We start from the raw sequence: 18,686 nt of genomic DNA, 5'->3' as shown, positions 1-18,686 counted from the left end.
TCATAGTGATGGACTCTATTTTGGACCAAACCATTCCAAAAATCGTGTATTCTAGATCTATTTGATCATTCCTAAGGCTCTCATTGACTTTTACTGCATGGCACAGTTGCAACTGTAAGGTCCGAAATTCAACTCCAACAAAGGCAGCCTATCAAAATGACTTCCCGTTGCTTTCTCTGGTTAATGACTCACTTTTTAACTAGTAGAGTTTTGAATAGAATCTGTAATCTGTGCTGACCTTTTTATTAACTCAGCTCAAGCCTGATCCTCTTAACCCAAGGGCATGAGAGACGGTTATAATAATGTGATGTGTAATAACAAGAAAAACACTGCAGGAGCAGGGAGGATACAGCCCACAAACACAACTGCTCATAGTGGACATGAATGGACCATAGTACAAGTGTCGCTGAGATTCTACATACACAATTCTAATCAGGTGACTCCTCCTATAGAGAAACACATAGTAACCTCTCCCAACAGCAGAGATAACGGTGGAGGTGAAGTTATGTTCTATACTGTACATAAGGGCATCAATATAGCTCTGTATCTATATTCTTGTACATGGGGGGCAGTATTATAGTAGTTATTTCTGTACATAGAGATCAGTATTATAGCATAGCCTTGTACATAGGGGAAGTATTATAGTAGTTATTATTGTACATAGTGGCAGTATTATAGTAGTTATATTCTTGTACATAGGGGCAGTATTATAGTAGTTATATTCTTGTACATAGGGGCAGTATTATAGTAGTTATATTCTTGTACATAGGGGCAGTATTATAGTAGTTATATTATTGTACATAGTGGCAGTATTATAGTAGTTATAGTCTTGTACATAGGGGCAGTATTATAGTAGTTATTATTGTACATAGGGGCAGTATTATAGTAGTTATATTCTTGTACATAGGGGCAGTATTATAGTAGTTATATTCTTGTACATATGAGGCAGTATTATAGTAGTTATTATTGTACATAGTGGCAGTATTATAGTAGTTATATTATTGTACATAGGGGCAGTATTATAGTAGTTATATTATTGTACATAGGGGCAGTACTATAGTAGTTATACTCTTGTACATAGGGGCAGTATTATAGTAGTTATATTCTTGTACATAGGGGCAGTATTATAGTAGTTATATTATTGTACATAGTGGCAGTATTATAGTAGTTATATTCTTGTACATAGGGGCAGTATTATAGTAGCTATATTCTTGTACATAGGAGCAGTATTATAGTAGTTATATTCTTGTACATATGAGGCAGTATTATAGTAGTTATTATTGTACATAGTGGCAGTATTATAGTAGTTATATTATTGTACATAGGGGCAGTATTATAGTAGTTATATTATTGTACATAGGGGCAGTACTATAGTAGTTATACTCTTGTACATAGGGGCAGTATTATAGTAGTTATATTCTTGTACATAGGGGCAGTATTATAGTAGTTATATTATTGTACATAGGGGCAGTATTATAGTAGTTATATTCTTGTACATATGAGGCAGTATTATAGTAGTTATTATTGTACATAGGGGCAGTATTATAGTAGTTATATTCTTGTACATAGGGGCAGTATTATAGTAGTTATATTCTTGTACATAGGAGCAGTATTATAGTAGTTATATTCTTGTACATATGAGGCAGTATTATAGTAGTTATTATTGTACATAGTGGCAGTATTATAGTAGTTATATTATTGTACATAGGGGCAGTATTATAGTAGTTATATTATTGTACATAGGGGCAGTATTATAGTAGTTATATTATTGTACATAGGGGCAGTACTATAGTAGTTATACTCTTGTACATAGGGGCAGTATTATAGTAGTTATATTCTTGTACATAGGGGCAGTATTATAGTAGTTATATTATTGTACATAGGGGCAGTATTATAGTAGTTATATTATTGTACATATGAGGCAGTATTATAGTAGTTATTATTGTACATAGGGGCAGTATTATAGTAGTTATATTCTTGTACATAGGGGCAGTATTATAGTAGTTATATTCTTGTACATAGGGGCAGTATTATAGTAGTTATATTCTTGTACATAGGGGCAGTATTATAGTAGTTATATTCTTGTACATAGGGGCAGTATTAAAGTAGTTATATTCTTGTACATAGGGGCAGTATTATAGTAGTTATATTCTTGTACATAGGGGCAGTATTATAGTAGTTATAGTCTTGTGCATAGGGGCAGAATTATAGTAGCTACGGTATATTCTTTTAACTTTACTATTGGGCCAGCACAAATAGGTTCAAGAAGCAGTTGACGTGGTTTTCACAGCTATTACTACTTTTTAAGAGATTTCTGGGACGTCCTGACAATCGCTACCGCTGATCTTAGCAGGCTATTGTAACAGACTACCAGAATATGGCCATAAATCCATAATTAGCGGGGACTATGAAGGTGAAAATTTCACCTTGTGTGCGGAGTGCCACCGTAGGATGGAACCAAAATGTAATAAACCATGAGGCAGTGTAAACAGGACCTGATTAGAAGGGTTTTTTAGGATTGTTAGAGATCTAAACGTCTATGCTCCTTACCCGGACCTGTTCATACCTTCAAAGCCTTTTATATACGATAAATGTTCTCTTAGAATTTTGTGTATACAGTTCACATGAAGGGCTGTGTGTCTCCATGGTTACATACTACAAACCCGCAGTGAGATGTTCCTACCTTCCATTTGCACACTCTCCTGCTATTTGTAGGTTGGCAAGATGAAAAGGCAGAGGGTGTGGAGTAATACAACTGAAGGATAAGACTATACAGGTATGTATGTAGTTTGTAACCATGGAGACACATGGGTCAGTATAGGAGCAGAAGAAAGCATATCTGAAGCACATTTATACCCCATCCCACTAAGGCCTCTTTCACATTTCCGTCGGTATGGGTCCGTCGCAAACCGTCGGCCCCACGTACCGACGGACATTGTGCACAACGTGGGCAGCGGATGCTGTTTTCAGACGCATCCGCTGCCCATTGTGAGTTCCGGGGAGGAGGGGGGCGGAGTTCCGGCTGCGCATGCACGGTCGAAAATGGCGGTTTCGACGGACGAAAAAACTTTACATTGAACGTTTTTTCGTAACGACAGGCCGCCAATTACCGACACATCCAGTGCACAACGTATGGAACATGTGTCCATACGTTGCGATGCGTCGGTAATACAAGTCTATGTGAAAAAAGCGCATCCTACGGGCAACTTTGCAGGATGTGGTTTTTTTCACAGAACGACGCATTGCGACGTTCACATTCCGACGGAAGTGTGAAAGAGGCCTACGGCCTATCGCAAATCTAGCTGAATATTTTCCAGCCATAGTCATAGGAAATCTTCTGCCTTCTGTGGACTACAGGATGCTCTATTGCTGACTGTTTGAGTCACAAACTCTGGAAATGGATTAGCCACAGCTTTAACTATATAATATTCCAAATATTGATGTTTATAATCATTACTATATGTATGTCACTCTTAGGGTATGTGTCCACGTTCAGGCTTGCTTTAGGATTTGGTCAGGATTTTATGCAGGTAAAATCCTGACCAAATCTGCACCTGAGGTCACTGGCAGGTCACCTGCGGTGTACTTGCGTGTTTTGCTCATTGTAACGACATGCTGCGTTGTGAAAAAACGTACCGCATGTGCGTCTTTGTGGCAAAAACGCATGCGTTTTTTCCTGCATAGTGGAGACGGGATTTCATTAAATTCCCTCCACTATGCTGTAACATCTGGACGCTGCGTTTTTGACGATGCGGAAAAACGCAGCGTCAAAAACACAGCGTTTCCTGAACGTGGAAACATACCCTTATACAATGAAAAGATTGAGCCCTTCCATCAACTACATGTGATGTTATAGAATCACAGGGACGTTCTGCTGAGGAGGCAAAATACCTTCACTGCAAGTGGATTGTGGGGGACACAATCCGTATGATCAGCCTCCCCTGGTACTGTGTATCCCGTAGTCTTGTGTACCACTGAGGTTTCATTGACATTATAGGTATTGTCTGAAAAGTCATGCCTGGCTCAGTCGGAGCCACCCTGTATCTATTAGGCCTGTTCCAAGGGAGTTGCCTCATGAATATCGATTGCATGGCAACTTCTTTAAGGGTATGTTTCCACGTTCAGGAAACGCTGCGTGTTTGATGCTGCGTAGAGCCGCAGCTTCAAACACGCAGCGTCCAGATGTTACAGCATAGAGGAGGGGATTTCATGAAATCCCGTCTCCACTATGCGGTAAAACACGCAGGCGGCAGACCCGCGTAAACGTCTCTTCAGAACGCAGCATGTCTGTTTACAATCCGGCGACGCTCCGTCGCTGCGCCGTAAATGTACCATAGACTATCATTAGATGCGATAAAATCGCATCTAATGATTAGTCACATACGTAGAAACTGCATAAATGCAGCTTACTACACATTTCTGCCGGCTCACCTGTCCCGCCGCCGGAAGTCCCTCGTCCACTGCAGTTCTCGCGATAACTTATGTTATCGCGAGAACTGCCGTGCACGTGACCGGGACTTCTCTCCGGTCACTAGTCTGGTTTTCGCAAACTGCTGATCAGCTGTTTGCGAGAACGCTGTAGTGTAGGTGATCGCTGGAGAGTTATCTCCGGCAATCATCTACCATCTCTGCTACATCCTAGATGTCAGGCATCCAGATGTACAGAGCTGGACTCGTCTAGACTGTGTGCACATACACCATACAACATGCGACAGGTGACAACATGCAACATGCGACAGCATGCGACATGCAAAAACATGCGACATGCAACAGCATGCCGCAACATGCAACATGCAACATACGACATGCACCATACAACACATACATACAGTACATACATATAGACATACAGTACATTAAACATAGATTACATACTCACCATCACTTGTCACTTTGATCCCCGAAGCCAGTGTCACCTGTAAAAAAAAAATATTAAAATAAACAAACACTATACTCCCTGATCTGCAGAAATCCAATTAAAACGAGTGTCCCACGACGATCTCCCGTGGAGAGCAGCAGCATCAGGTGATGCAACCGCTCTCCAGGGGCTCCAGGAATACAATGAAGGAAGGTATCCTTCAGCACTGTATTCCTCCGCCACTGTAAAAAATAGTCCCTAGTCTCACTTGTGGCACTGCTGTGTGAGAATGTTCCCACGCAGCAATGCCATAAAGTGAGACCCTCAACTGAGGTAACCTCAGTGATACATGGCAGAACTAGAGTTCTATAGGGGAGATCGTCGTGGGACACTTGTTATTAATTGGACTACGGCGGACAGGTAGTATACGGTTTATTATTTTACGTTTTTTGCAGGCGTTGAAGTATGGTTAAATTAAGAATAATAAAATACTTTTTTCTGGCTGTGTCTTTATTTTGTTTTTTTAACTCTTTCACTACTCTAGGATTAATAATGGAGAGGCGTCTTATTGACGCCTCTCCATTATTACCCGACTTAATGTCACCTTACAATAGCAAGGTGACGTTAACCCCTTATTACCCCATATCCCACCGCTACACGGGAGTGGGAAGAGAGGGGCTAAGTGCCGGAATTGGCGCATCTTACAGATGCGCCATTTCTGGGGCGGCTGGTATCTGTAGCCGGGGGGGCCAATATCCACGGCCCCTCTCTAGGCTATAAATATCAGCTCGCAGCTGTCTGCGTAGCCTTTTGGGCTATAAAATATAGGGGGACCCCACGTCTTTTTTTTTGGGGGGGAGAGGTCTCCCTATCTTTATAGCCAGTAAAGGCTACGCAGAGAGCTGCGGGCTGATACCCATGGCCCCTCTCTAGGCTATGAATATTACCCCCTTCCCAGTCTACAAATATTGGCCCCCGGCCGTCGGCTTTCCCCCTCTGGCGCAGAAAATTGCACGGGAGCGCACGCCGTTTTTTTTCCCTTTTTAAAAAAAAAAAAAAAAATTAAACGTTCATTCATAAACATCGGCCTTGCTATTGCATATCTACTAGATGGTGGCCCGATTTTTAACGCATCGGGTATTCTAGAATATGTATGTATGTCGCGCTGTGAGTGGGGGTTAAATTCCACGCCAATATCGCTGATTGGTCGCGGCCGGCCGCGTAGTATATAGCACAGCCACGTAGTATATAACACAGCCCACCCAGTATATAGCACAGCCCACGTAGTATATAGCACAGCCCACGTAGTATATAGCACAGCCCACGTAGTATATAGCACAGCCACGTAGTATATAGCAGCCCACAAAAAGAATGAAAATAAAAAATAGTTATATACTCACCTTCCGTCGTCCACCGAAGCTGTCCCGCTCCTCGCGATGCGGCCGGCAGCTTCCGTTCCCAGAGATGCATTGCAAAATTACCCAGATGACTTGGCGGTCTTTGCCAGAGACCGCTAAGTCATCTGGGTAATTTTGCAGTACATCTCTGGGAACGGAAGCTGCCGAGAGCATCGGGAGGAGCGGGAAAGCTGCGGAGGCGACGGAAGGTCAGAATAGCATGATTTTTTATTTTTATTTTTTTTATTTCTTTTACCATTATATCTTTTTACTATTGATGCTTCATAGCCAGCATCAATAGTAAAAAAGTTGGTCCGGGATGGGGAGTAGGGAGGGGCCAATTTGTGGCCGGATTTCCGTTATAGACAGAAAGACATCAAACAGACGGAAGTACCCCTTAGATGATTATATAGATAGATGGATAATCTATCTATAGATATATTTATTGATATATCTATAGATACATAGCTATACTAAACATTGGGCTTGGTATTATCTATCTATCGTACCTATCATCTATCTATCGATATATCTATAGATGGCTAGATATATATATCGATAGATATATTTATAGATAGATAAGATACGATCGATACGATAGGTAGATAGATACAATAGATCTATCTATTATCTATCTAGCATCTATAATCTATTATCTATCGATCTATCTGTTATCTATCATTATCTGTGTGTGTAAACATTATTCTTCAATGGAGTATGTAAATGAAAAGGTTGGACAAGAAATGACATCACCCATTTTTATTTTTTTTTGGTATATATTTATTGAGCTTACAAAAACGCACACAAATCCGCTTGAAGAAAACCCGTCAAAAAACTCATGAAAAACGAAGGTGACCTGCCAGTGACCTTTGGTGCAGATTTTACCTGCGTCAAATCCTGATGCAATCCTGAACGTGGACACATACGCTAAGTCATCTTTATAACAGCCCAAAAGAAAGCATGGGACAATATGGCAATTCCCTTGTAGCATGACCATAGGAAACACAACATCTCTCTAGTACCTGTTTAACATGGTGACTCCCTTCCTTGTGACAGACTAATGTATAAGGGAGTGTCTACAGTCGGGGCCAAAAGTATTGGCACACTTGAAATTGTTCCAGAAAATGAAGCATTTCTCCCCGAAAATTATTTCAATTGCACGTTTTGTTATACACACGTTTATTTCCTTTTGCGTGCATTGGAACAACACAAACAAATTTGGGGAAAAAAGGCAAATTGAACATAATTTCACACACAAGCCCAAAAGTGGGCCAGACAAAATTGTCGGCACCCTCAACTTACGGTAATATTGGGTTGAATATACTTTGGAATAACTGCAATCAATTGCCTCCTATAACCACCACCAAGCTTCTTACACCTCTCAACTGAAATTTTGTACCACTCCTCTTCTGCAAACTGTTCCAGGTCTCTCATGTTAGAAGGGTGCCCTTTCCTAACAGCAATTTTAAGGTCTCTCCACAGGTGATCAATGGAAATTATATCAGGAGGACTCATTGCTGGCTACGTCATAACTCTCCAGCAATTTGTTTCCATCCATTTCTGGGTGCTTCTTGAAGTACAGTTGTGCTCAAAAGTTTACATACCCCTGCAGAATTTGTGCTTTTTGGCCTTGTTTCAGAGAATATGAATAACAGCACTGCCGTACTAATGAGCATGTACATTTTCCACTAGGCACTTGAGGGCACGTGCCTAGGGCGCCAGGATGCGGGGGGGTATTTCAATATGCGAGCGCACGGCAGGGGAAGGAGAACACTGATCAGCTCCCTGCCTAAACGGAAGAAATTACATCTGGATGGTACAGGACCTGCGATGGCGTCACGAGCATGTGACTCAAGGGCATTCTTCACTCGTCTGTGTTTAAACACGTACTTAAAATGTTCCAGTGTCATCAGTGTACGGTCCGTGCGTCATGTGTGTACGTACGGTCCGTGCGTCATGTGTGTACGTACGGTCCGTGCGTCATGTGTGTACGTACGGTCCGTGCGTCATGTGTGTACGTACGGTCCGTGCGTCATGTGTGTACGTACGGTCCGTGCGTCATCAGTGGACGTACGGTCCGTGCTTCATCAGTGTACGGTCCGTGTGCCCGTTTTTACCATCAGTTATTGGTGGTTTTCACAGATGGATGAATAAATGTTGAAGCCTCTGCTATACTTTGTAATGTTAATCACAGGCAGCACACGGATGGCGCACAGACTGTATACTAATACTAACCATGTGATATGTTTTTTTTCTGGTCCCACAGACTTGTATTAGCACTTTTCATATGCTGCACTGTAAATAAAAACGGACAAATCTGCATAAGTTTTGCACAGGCACACCGTCCATAAAACATCACGGATATGTAGACCGCCTCAGACTATAATGGTTACCTGTAGTTGTGAAAAATACGGATAGAATTTGTACGTGTACAACTGACGGCTGCATGAGACTGTAGTCTGACTAGCCAATAGGGGAGAGTGACCACTTACAGTGCCTAGGGCAGCATGAATGCCAAATACGGCCCTGCATAAAATGCAGTACAGATTTTTTAACTAAAAGCTTAGATTGTCAGATCAGGAACAGAAAAGACATTTCATAACTTTCTCAAATTCTTATGAAAAATTTTACATCACATACTGCATTGAACTACTGTACCAATTTATTATATACTAGATGGTGGCCCGATTCAAACGCATCGGGTATTCTAGAATATGCATGTCCACGTAGTATATTGCGCAACCAAGCAGTATATTGTCCAGCCAAGCAGTATATTGCCCAACCACGTAGTATATTGCCCAGCCACATAGTATACAGCACAGAGCCACGTAGTATACAGCACAGACACGTAGTATATTGCCCAGCCACGCAGTATATTGCCCAGCCACGTAGTATATTGCCCAGCCACGTAGTATATTGCCCAGCCACATGGTATACAGCACAGAGCCACGTAGTATACTGCCCAGTCACTTAGTATATTGGCCAGTCACGTAGTATGCACCATATCCCTGTTAAAAAAAAAAAAAGGAATTAACCCCTTAGCGACCGCCGATACGCCTTTTAACGGCGGCCGCTAAGGGTACTTAAACCACAGCGCCGTTAATTAACGGCGCTGTGGAAAAAGTAAATAGCACCCCCCAGAGTCGGATTTTCTCCGGGGTCTCGGCTGCCGGGGGTAGCCGAGACCCCAGAGAACATGATTCGGGGTTTTTTTAACCCACCCCGCATTTGCGATCGCCGGTAATTAACCGTTTACCGGCGATCGCAAAAAAAAAAAAAACGTGATCTCTTTTTAATTTCTCTATCCTCCGATGTGATCGCACATCGGAGGACAGAGAAAAGGGGTCCCAGGTAGCCCCCCAATACTTACCTATCTCCCCCGATGCTCCTCGTGGCTCCCGGTGGGCGCCGCCATCTTCAAAATGGCGGGCGCATGCGCAGTGCGCCCGCCGGCCGGTCCCGCGAGAATCTTTGGGGTCTCGGCTGTTGGGGGTAGCCAAGACCCCAAAGAGCATGATCGGGGTCGGTTTTACCGATCCCTGTTTTGCGATCGCCGGTAATTAACTGTTTACCGGCGACCGCAAAAAAAAAAAAAAGTCAAAGTGTAATTCTCTGTCCTCTGATGTGATCGCACATCAGAGGACAGAGAAATAGGGGGATTCGGGGACCCTGCCATACTCACCTGTGTCCCTGGGTCCTCCTGCTGCTCTTCCTGGCCGCCGGCAAAAGAAAATGGCGGGCGCATGCGCAGTGCGCCCGCCATCTGTCTCCATCTGCCGGCCGGCAGGAGAAGAGCAGTTGGGGCTAAAATTAGGGTTAGGGTTAAGGCTATGGTTAGGGTTAGGGCTAGGGTTAGGGCTAGGATTAGGGTTAGGGCTAAATTTAGGGTTAAGGTCGGGGCTAAATTTAGAGTTAGGGTTAGGCTTCTTTCACACTTACGTCGGTACGGGGCCGTCGCAATGCATCGGCCCGACATACCAACACACGTTGTTAGGGGTGTATTGGGATTAGGGTTAGGGTTGAGATTAGGATTAGGGGTGTGTTGGATTTAGGGTTTTGATTAGGGTTATGGTTAGGGTTGACATTAGGGTTGTTTTGGGGTAAGGGTTGTGATTATGGTTAGGGTTAGTGTTTAGGATTATGGATGAGGTTGGGATTAGGGTTAGGGGTGTGTTGGGGTTAGGGTTGGAGCTAGAATTGGGGGGTTTCCACTGTTTAGGTACATCAGGGGGTCTCCAAACACGATAGCCAATTTTGCGCTCAAAAAGTCAAATGGTGCTCCCTCCCTTCTGAGCTCTGCCGTGCGCCCAAACAGTGGGTTACCCCCACATATGGGGCATCAGCATACTCGGGATAAATTGGACAACAACTTCTGGGGTCCAATTTCTCTTGTTACCCTTGTGAAAATAAAAACTTGGGGGCTACAAAATCCTTTGTGGAAAAATATATATATATATTTTTTTATGACTCTGCATTATAAACTTCTGTGAAGCACTTGGGCATTCAAAGTTCTCACCACACATCCATATAAGTTCCTTGGGGGGTCTAGTTTCCAAAACGGGGTCACTTGTGGGGGGTTACTACTGTTTAGGTACATCAGGGGCTCTGCAATCGCAACATAATGCCCACAGACCATTCTATCTAAGTCTGCATTCCAAAACGGCGCTCCTTCCCTTCCGAGCTCTGCCGTGCGCCCAAACAGTGGTTTACCCCCACATATGGGGCATCAGCATACTCAGGATAAATTGGACAACAACTTTAGTGGTCCAATTTCTCCTGTTACCCTTGTGAAAATAAAAACTTGGGGGCTACAATATCTTTTTTGTGAAAAAAAAAATATTATTTTCACGACTCTGCATTCTAAACTTCTGTGAAGCACTTGGGCATTCAAAGTTCTCACCACACATCTAGATAAGTTCCATGGGGGGTCTAGTTTCCAAAATGGGGTCACTTGTGGGGGATTTCTACTGTTTAGGCACATCAGGGGCTCTCCAAACGTGACATGGCGTCCGAGCTCAATTCCAGCCAATTCTACATTGAAAAAGTAAAACGGCACTCTTTCTCTTCCAAGCTCTGCGGTGCGCCCAAACAGTGGTTTACCCCCACATATTGGGTATCGAAGTACTCAGGAGAAATTGCACAACAACTTTAGTGGTCTAATTTCTCCTGTTACCCTTGTGAAAATAAAAATTTGTGGGCAAAAAGATCATTTTTGTAGAAAAAATGCAATTTTTTTTTTTTTTTTTTTTTTCACGGCTCTACATTATAAACTTCTGTGAAGCACATGGGGGTTCAAAGTGCTCACCACACATCTAGATAAGTTCCTTAAGGGGTCTAGTTTCCAAAATGGTGTCACTTGTGGGGAGTTTCCACTGTTTAGGCACATCAGGGGCTCTCTAAACGTGACATGGCGTCCGATCTCAATTCCAGCCAATTCTGCATTGAAAAAGTCAAACGGCGCTCCTTCACTTCTAAGTTCTGCGGTGCGCCCAAAAAGTGGTTTACCCCCACATATGGGGTATTGGCGTATTCAGGAGAAATTGCATAACAAAATTTATGGTTGCATTTCTGTTTTTACACTTGTGAAAATAAAAAAATGGTTCTGAATTAAGATGTTTGCAAAAAAAAGTTAAATGTTCATTTTTTCCTTCCACATTGTTTCAGTTCCTGTGAAGCACGTAAAGGGTTAATAAACTTCTTGAATGTGGTTTTGAGAACCTTGAGGGGTGTAGTTTTTAGAATGGTGTCACACTTCAGTATTTTATATCATATAGACCCCTCAAAATGACTTCAAATGTGATGTGGTCCCTAAAAAAATGGTGTTGTAAAAATGAGAAATTGCTGGTCAACTTTTAACCCTTATAACTCCCTAACAAAAAAAAATTTTGTTTCCAAAATTGTGCTGATGTAAAGTAGACATGTGGGAAATGTTATTTATTAACTATTTTTGATGACCTATCTCTCTGATTTAAGGGCATAAAAATACAAAGTTTGAAAATTGCAAAATTTTAAAAATGTTCGCCATATTTCCGTTTTTTTCATAAATAATCGCAAGTAATATCGAAGAAATGTTACCACTAACATGAAGTACAATATGTCACGAAAAAACAATCTCAGAATCAGCAGGATCCGTTGAAGCGTTCCAGAGTTATAACCTCATAAAGTGACAGTGGTCAGAATTGCAAAAATTGGCTTGGTCATTAAGTACCAAATTGGCTCTGTCACTAAGGGGTTAAAATAAAAAAGTTACATTCTCACCCTCCATTGGCCCCCGGATCGACGCAGCCGGTTACCGATGCTCCTCGCGCTCCGGTCTGAAGAGTGCATTGCGGTCTCGCGAGATGACGTAGCACGTCATGATCTCGCGAGACCGCAATGAATGGAGCGGTCACTGGGGCGTCGAGAGGAGCGTCGGTAACCGGCCACTTCGATTCGGGGGCCAGCTGAGGGTGAGTATGTAACTATTTTTTATTATTTTTAACATTAGATCTTTTTACTATTCATGCTGCATAGGCAGCATGAATAGTAAAAATTTGGTCACAGAGGGTTAATAGCAGCGTTAACCGAGTGCGTTACACCGCGGTCAACGCTGCCATTAACCCTGTGTGAGCGCTGACTGGAGGGGAGTACGAAGCGGGCACTGACTGCGGGGAGGAAGGAGTGGCTATCTTTCCGCCGGACTGTGCCCGTCGCTGATTGGTCGTGGCTGTTTTGCCACGACCAATCAGCGACTTGGATTTCCATGACAGACAGAGGCCGCAACCAATGAATATCCGTGACAGACAGACAGAAAGACAGACAGACGGAAGTGACCCTTAGACAATTATATATATAGATTTTAGGAGTCTGAGTCAGTCCATTTAAAACCGACTCCACCAAAATGGACACCGACTCCACAGCCCTGAAAGTAACATCAAGATCTCTGTAAATGGTCTTGAGAACCAAAGTTGTTGAACGGTATCAACAATCTCAAGGTTACAAGTCCTCAGACAGTTCTTCTCCTGTCTGTTCTCCATGCTTAGTGTGACACACACACACAGCAAAGATTCAGTCAACTTCATTCCTTTTTATCTGGTTTCACGTGTGATTTTCATATTGCTCATATTTGTTACTTGCCATAGGTGAGTTTTACGAGCATCATATGCTTGAAACAAAGTTGTTTACCCACAATTTTGGAAACAATTTTTGTCCAGACGATCTTGAGGGTTTTGTGTGAAATTATGTTCAATTTGCCCTTTTTTTCTGTGTGTGTTGTACCAATACCTACAAAGGAATAAAACGTGTAATTACAATAATTTTCTTGGAGAAATACTTTACCTTCTGGAATAAAATCAAGAATTCCAACTCTTTTGGCCATGGCTGTATGTTGTCTATAGCCCTTGTACAAGGGAGTAACCAAGTTGTCTAAGGTTAATGGACAAAACTGTAACTCCATTGTTGGAGGCAGAAGATAGCATGGCAACTGCCTTGTGCTAAGCCATACATAGCAATTGCCTTATACTAAGCTAGAGACATCATGGCAACTTACTAGTACCAGACCAAAGACATGCCCTCCCATGTAACAACCTGGCAACCTGCTTATGCAAGGTCATAGACAATGTGACAACTGTCTCCCTAACACCAGGCCAAAGACATGCATTAGGTTGTAGCCATCCTAGCAATTACCTTTTAGGAGGCAGAAGACTGTCAAACAAATTTCTTATGCCAGGCCAAAGACCACATAGCAACTATATAATGCTGAGTTATAAACCACAACTCTCTTGTACTAGGCCAAAGACAAAAAAACTTAAACTGTGTTGTAGATATCCAAGCAACTCATTGCACCAGTTCATAGACAACATGGCTGCTCACTTGTAGTAGGCAAGAGATGGGACGGCGACTTCCTTGTACCAGGCCATACATAACATGGCATTGGCCTTATATTTAACCATACACAAGATGTACCAGGCCAAATACATGGAAACAGGCTTTTTTTTCTAGCTAGAGTCATCTTGACAACTCAACCGGAACCAGGTTATAGACAACATTGCAATCTTCTTTAACCAGGTCATACACAATACTACACTTCAAAATTAAAAAAAACTTATTAAAAAAAAAAAAAAAAACCTAAACTGATTAAGGCAGGCTGAAGTAGGCCTGGGCATCCTTGGACAAACGTCTGCTTGAGGTGACTCAGGTCTTCAACTCGTGGATTATGCTCAGTATTGTCCATCTCTTACTGCAATACTAGTCAGATCTACTTACTCAACAATACATGTGGAAAGATGTTTTTTTTTTTCTTCTACATCTACCGAAGCTATAATGGCCGTGTGTAAAGTATTACCCTTTAACTATGTTCCAAAATGTATATCCTAGGGTGTAGAACCAGTAAGGCCATGGACTTTAGGTATTGTGAGATTGTCAAGGTTAGGGGCCTTGTAAGGTGTAATGGGAATAATACACATTTGTCAAGAAATCTATCCTGTTTGGTGGTTGGAGGTTATACATTTTTGCTACCCAAATCTTTACATCGAGAAGTATGCTCCAATGAGCTCGGATTAAATCGGTAAGAATTGGAGATGCAAATAGAAACTTGAGCAGTCAACGAAAAACATTGAGCCTCAATCAGTCAACTGGTAATGTCTGAGGGAACCATAGACAAGAAGAGTTGGGTCTTACCGAAACTTGACCACATCTGGTGACAATGACGACAAATAAAACCTAATTTTAAAAAAATACCTTTTTATCTAAACCCCATCATATACTATGTATACTAGTCTAGGCCACTTTTCAGTGCCATCCAAATAGATTTCACTGTATTTTATGTACATAATCCCATAAATTGCTTAGGGATATCATCCTGAGTATGTAGGACACTAACTTTCCCCAAGGACAACGACTTAAAGTAAAACAGAAATTTAAATAAGCTCACGGGAAAAGGATTACATACCTTTAGAGCTACGACCATAAACTCAAGAAATAGGTGGTGGCATATTGGGCCCAAATATTTCTGGAGAAGTTAAAATCCAACAATTTCCCATTAAATTGAAGTTCTTGCCATCTCCTTACCTTATGAAAACTGCTTTCACATATCCAGATGCAGCAATATCTGGCATTTGGTAGTCAGCCCCTTCATGTGCTCAACTATGGGAATACACTGAACCGCCCTTTCTTTTGAGGCCATGGATTTATAGGCTCAGGAGTAATAGGATTACACTTCTCTATCTCACATGGTAATCCGATAGCTCATCTGCAGACATGGATAGTGAACTGACATGAAGAGCTATGACCCTTGCCTGTGAATGTTTTCCATTATTTCTTAAAGTACCTGTACTTCTCAGGTAGGTGTCAGCCAAAAGCTTGTCTAGCTGACTGCTCTCCCTAAAGATGCCTTCCTCATTATTTTAGTTTTAGAGCACCATTGATTCCATGGTGTTGTACATGAGGAGGAGGGGTTACATACAAAATACAAATATAAATAATAATCTTTTATTTTTATATAGTGCTAACATATTCCGCAGCGCTTTACAGTTTGCACACATTATCATCACTGTCCCCGATGGGGCTCACAATCTAAATATAAATTACAGGGAACAAACTAACAATGACAGACTCTAACAGAGGGGAGTGGACCTTGCCCTCACGGGCCTATAGTCTACAGCATGGGTGGGGAACTTTTTTCTGCCAAGGGCCATTTGGATAATTATACCATCCTTCGAGGGCCATACAAATCGCCCGATAACTCTGCCCATAACTCTGATGCAGGCAATGTAGTCAAAACGTAATCTTTCATTGCACCCTCAGCATACAGAAGTAGACGCTGAGTGCGTGTGCTCAAACAGCAAGAAGAAACTTAAAGGACCTGCGGTCGTCAAACCACAAGTGTCGGCCCAAGCACTGTGGTCCCCGTGAATTTGCCCGGGAGCCAGAGAAAAAGTCATTGTAGGCCGTAAATGGCCCGCGGACCTGAAGTTCCTTACCCCTGGTCTACAGCATAATGGGGAAGCAGACACTAGGTTAGGGAGTTGCAGCTGCTTCGAAGGTGGTGAGGTGGCAGCGGGGTTATTGCAGGGGTAAGCTTTCTTGACGAGGTGAGTTTATGTTCTCTCTGAAGTTTGAGTGTGGTGGATAATAATTGAATGGCTTGGGGTACAGAATTCCAGAGGATAAGTGATGCTCGGGAGACATTTTAGAGGTGTTTAGAAGAGGAACCTATAAATGTGGAGGAGAGAGGTTTTGGGAGGAATGGAGATTGTGTTAAAAGATAACGAGATTTCCTTGTATGCAAGCAAGCGCTCTTTAAGAGTGGAGTAAAGGTACCTTCACACTCATCGACGCTGCAGCGATACTGACAACGATGTCGATCGCTGCAGCGTCGCTGTTTGGTCGCTGGAGAGCTGTCACACAGACAGCTCTCCAGCGACCAACGATCCCGAGGTCCCCGGGTAACCAGAGTAAACATCGGGTTACTAAGCGCAGGGCCGCGCTTAGTAACCCGATGTTTACCCTGGTTACCAGCGCAAAAGTAAAAACAACAAACACTACATACTTACCTACCGCTGTCTGTCCCCGGCGCTCTGCTTCTCTGCACTCCTCTTGCACTGGCTGTGAGCACAGCGGCCGGAAAGCAGAGCGGTGACGTCACCGCTCTGCTTTCCGGCTGACCGACGCTCACAGCCAGTGCAGGAGTGCAGAGAAGCAGAGCGCCGGGGACAGACAGCGGTAGGTAAGTATGTAGTGTTTGTTTTTTTTACTTTTACGCTGGTAACCAGGGTAAACATCGGGTTACTAAGCGCGGCTCTGCGCTTAGTAACCCGATGTTTACCCTGATTACCAGTGAAGACATCGCTGGATCGGTGTCACACACGCCGATCCAGCGATGTCTGCAGGGAGTCCAGCGACGAAATAAAGTTCTGGACTTTCCTCAGCGACCAATGATCTCCCAGCAGGGGCCTGATCGTTGGTCGCTGTCACACAGAACGATTTCCTTAACGATATCGTTGCTACGTCACAAAAAGCAACGATATCGTTAACGATATCGTTATGTGTGAAGGTACCTTAAGCCACTACCATACTATTGTGGTGGAGGTTTATCTACCTGGAGAACAAAAGGAGCGTATGTGGTATATTAACATGATCAATTCTTCTTTTAACTGTTGGGACGATTTTGTCAGGACTATACGACTTCCAATGTACAAGGTGCCCTCCTGATTCTTCCCCCAACAGAAAATGCTGTGGAAGAGTCAGGAAGCAACCATTCAAATTAGCAGGTAACAGATTGGCATCGGGGTCTTTACACTCAGCAGGATCTTTTAGATCCAGCAGACCCAACAAGAAACCAACAAACTACTGATCCAACCATTTCAACAGCAGCTGGAGCTGCAGAAGCAGTTAGAACAGCAGCAGCAATAGCAGATGTCTCTCCTGGCAGAAACTGTCCAGGCCAGTGAGATGACCCCACCTGCCCGCCAAAGTGACAGTATCCGGATGAGTGGAACCGTACGGGAAGCCTCACAGAAAATGACTCTGTAGGATGACATTGAGGCTTTCCTCAGTTTTCTGACTGTCTTTGAAAAGGTGGCAGACAGGGAGAAACTGCCCCCAGAGCAGTGTGCAAAAGTTCTTACTCGATACCTTACTGGGAACCGCAGAATGTGTTCTACCACCTTGTCCTGCAAGATTCCAAGGATTACAGCAAGCTGAAGGCTGAGATTCTGGCACATTTGACGTGACCCAAGAGGAAAAATTTCAGGGAGTTTAACCGATCGGCTCAAGTGGGACAATTTATGCCTAGGGATCGGTTACTTTTGTTTAGTGCCTACAGTGGATAGCAAGTTCCTTACCCAGTGGTAGGGACCCTATAAGGTAGTGTAAAATGTGGAATAGGTCAATTAAAAAGTACACTGACCATGGAAAAGGAAGCCCTTTCCCATATATTATGGCAATCTATTAAAACCCTGGAAGGATAGAGACCCACTTGAAACGTCTTGTTTGTGGTGGCAAAGTAGCGGGAAATTTGTAACTTTCTCAAAAAACTGCATGGTTGGAAATGGGTACCCAAAAATAGGAGCAGGTTCGTGGATGTAGTATGTCACCTTTGTCATCAAGCTTGAGCCTCACATTCTGGTACATTTAATGCCCTGTAGACTCTGTGTTGGCAGATAGTGCCCAGTCCCCTACTTTGGGCAAGGACGGGAAGGGGGGGATATCTAGCAAAGCCAGGTAGGGAAGGATTAAATCCTATCCCCACAGGCTCTGATTAGATGCACCTGTGTTATGATCTAGTGGCCTAGGAGCAGCATGAGACGGACTCTGGAGAAGGTGGTCCCTGTACTGACCGCAAACCCTGAACCTAGCAGCGCAACTAGAAGTAGCCGTGGGGGGTACCTAACACTCCCTAGACCCCTCGGCACAGCCTAAGATCTAACTACCCCTAAAGACAGAAACAGGAA

The 18,686-nt window shown here is 43.1% G+C and overlaps 1 protein-coding gene across 8 annotated transcripts in view; it reads right to left on the bottom strand.

Moving 5' to 3' along the window:
* PDE6G (phosphodiesterase 6G) overlaps window positions 1-18,686 on the bottom strand; it is a 37,682-nt gene that overhangs the window by 13,272 nt on the left and 5,724 nt on the right. For 2 of the 8 annotated variants that reach the window (XM_069750744.1, XM_069750750.1), the window contains exons 1-2: window positions 15,304-15,401; window positions 4,880-4,916 (exon numbers count right to left, since the gene is read on the bottom strand). The exons of 2 other annotated variants lie outside the window; for them this stretch is intronic. The gene's annotated coding sequence lies outside the window, so the exon portion shown is untranslated. Of the gene's footprint in view, window positions 1-4,879; window positions 4,917-8,490; window positions 8,552-15,303; window positions 15,402-18,686 lie in introns of those variants that run through there. 4 more of the 8 variants (XM_069750745.1, XM_069750748.1, XM_069750743.1 and 1 more) reach the window with 3 other exon arrangements.

Source organism: Ranitomeya imitator, chromosome 2 (assembly GCF_032444005.1).
Source record: "Ranitomeya imitator isolate aRanImi1 chromosome 2, aRanImi1.pri, whole genome shotgun sequence".
In the NCBI taxonomy this organism is placed as follows: domain Eukaryota; kingdom Metazoa; phylum Chordata; class Amphibia; order Anura; family Dendrobatidae; genus Ranitomeya; species Ranitomeya imitator.
This window is presented reverse-complemented; position numbering and strand designations above follow the sequence as displayed.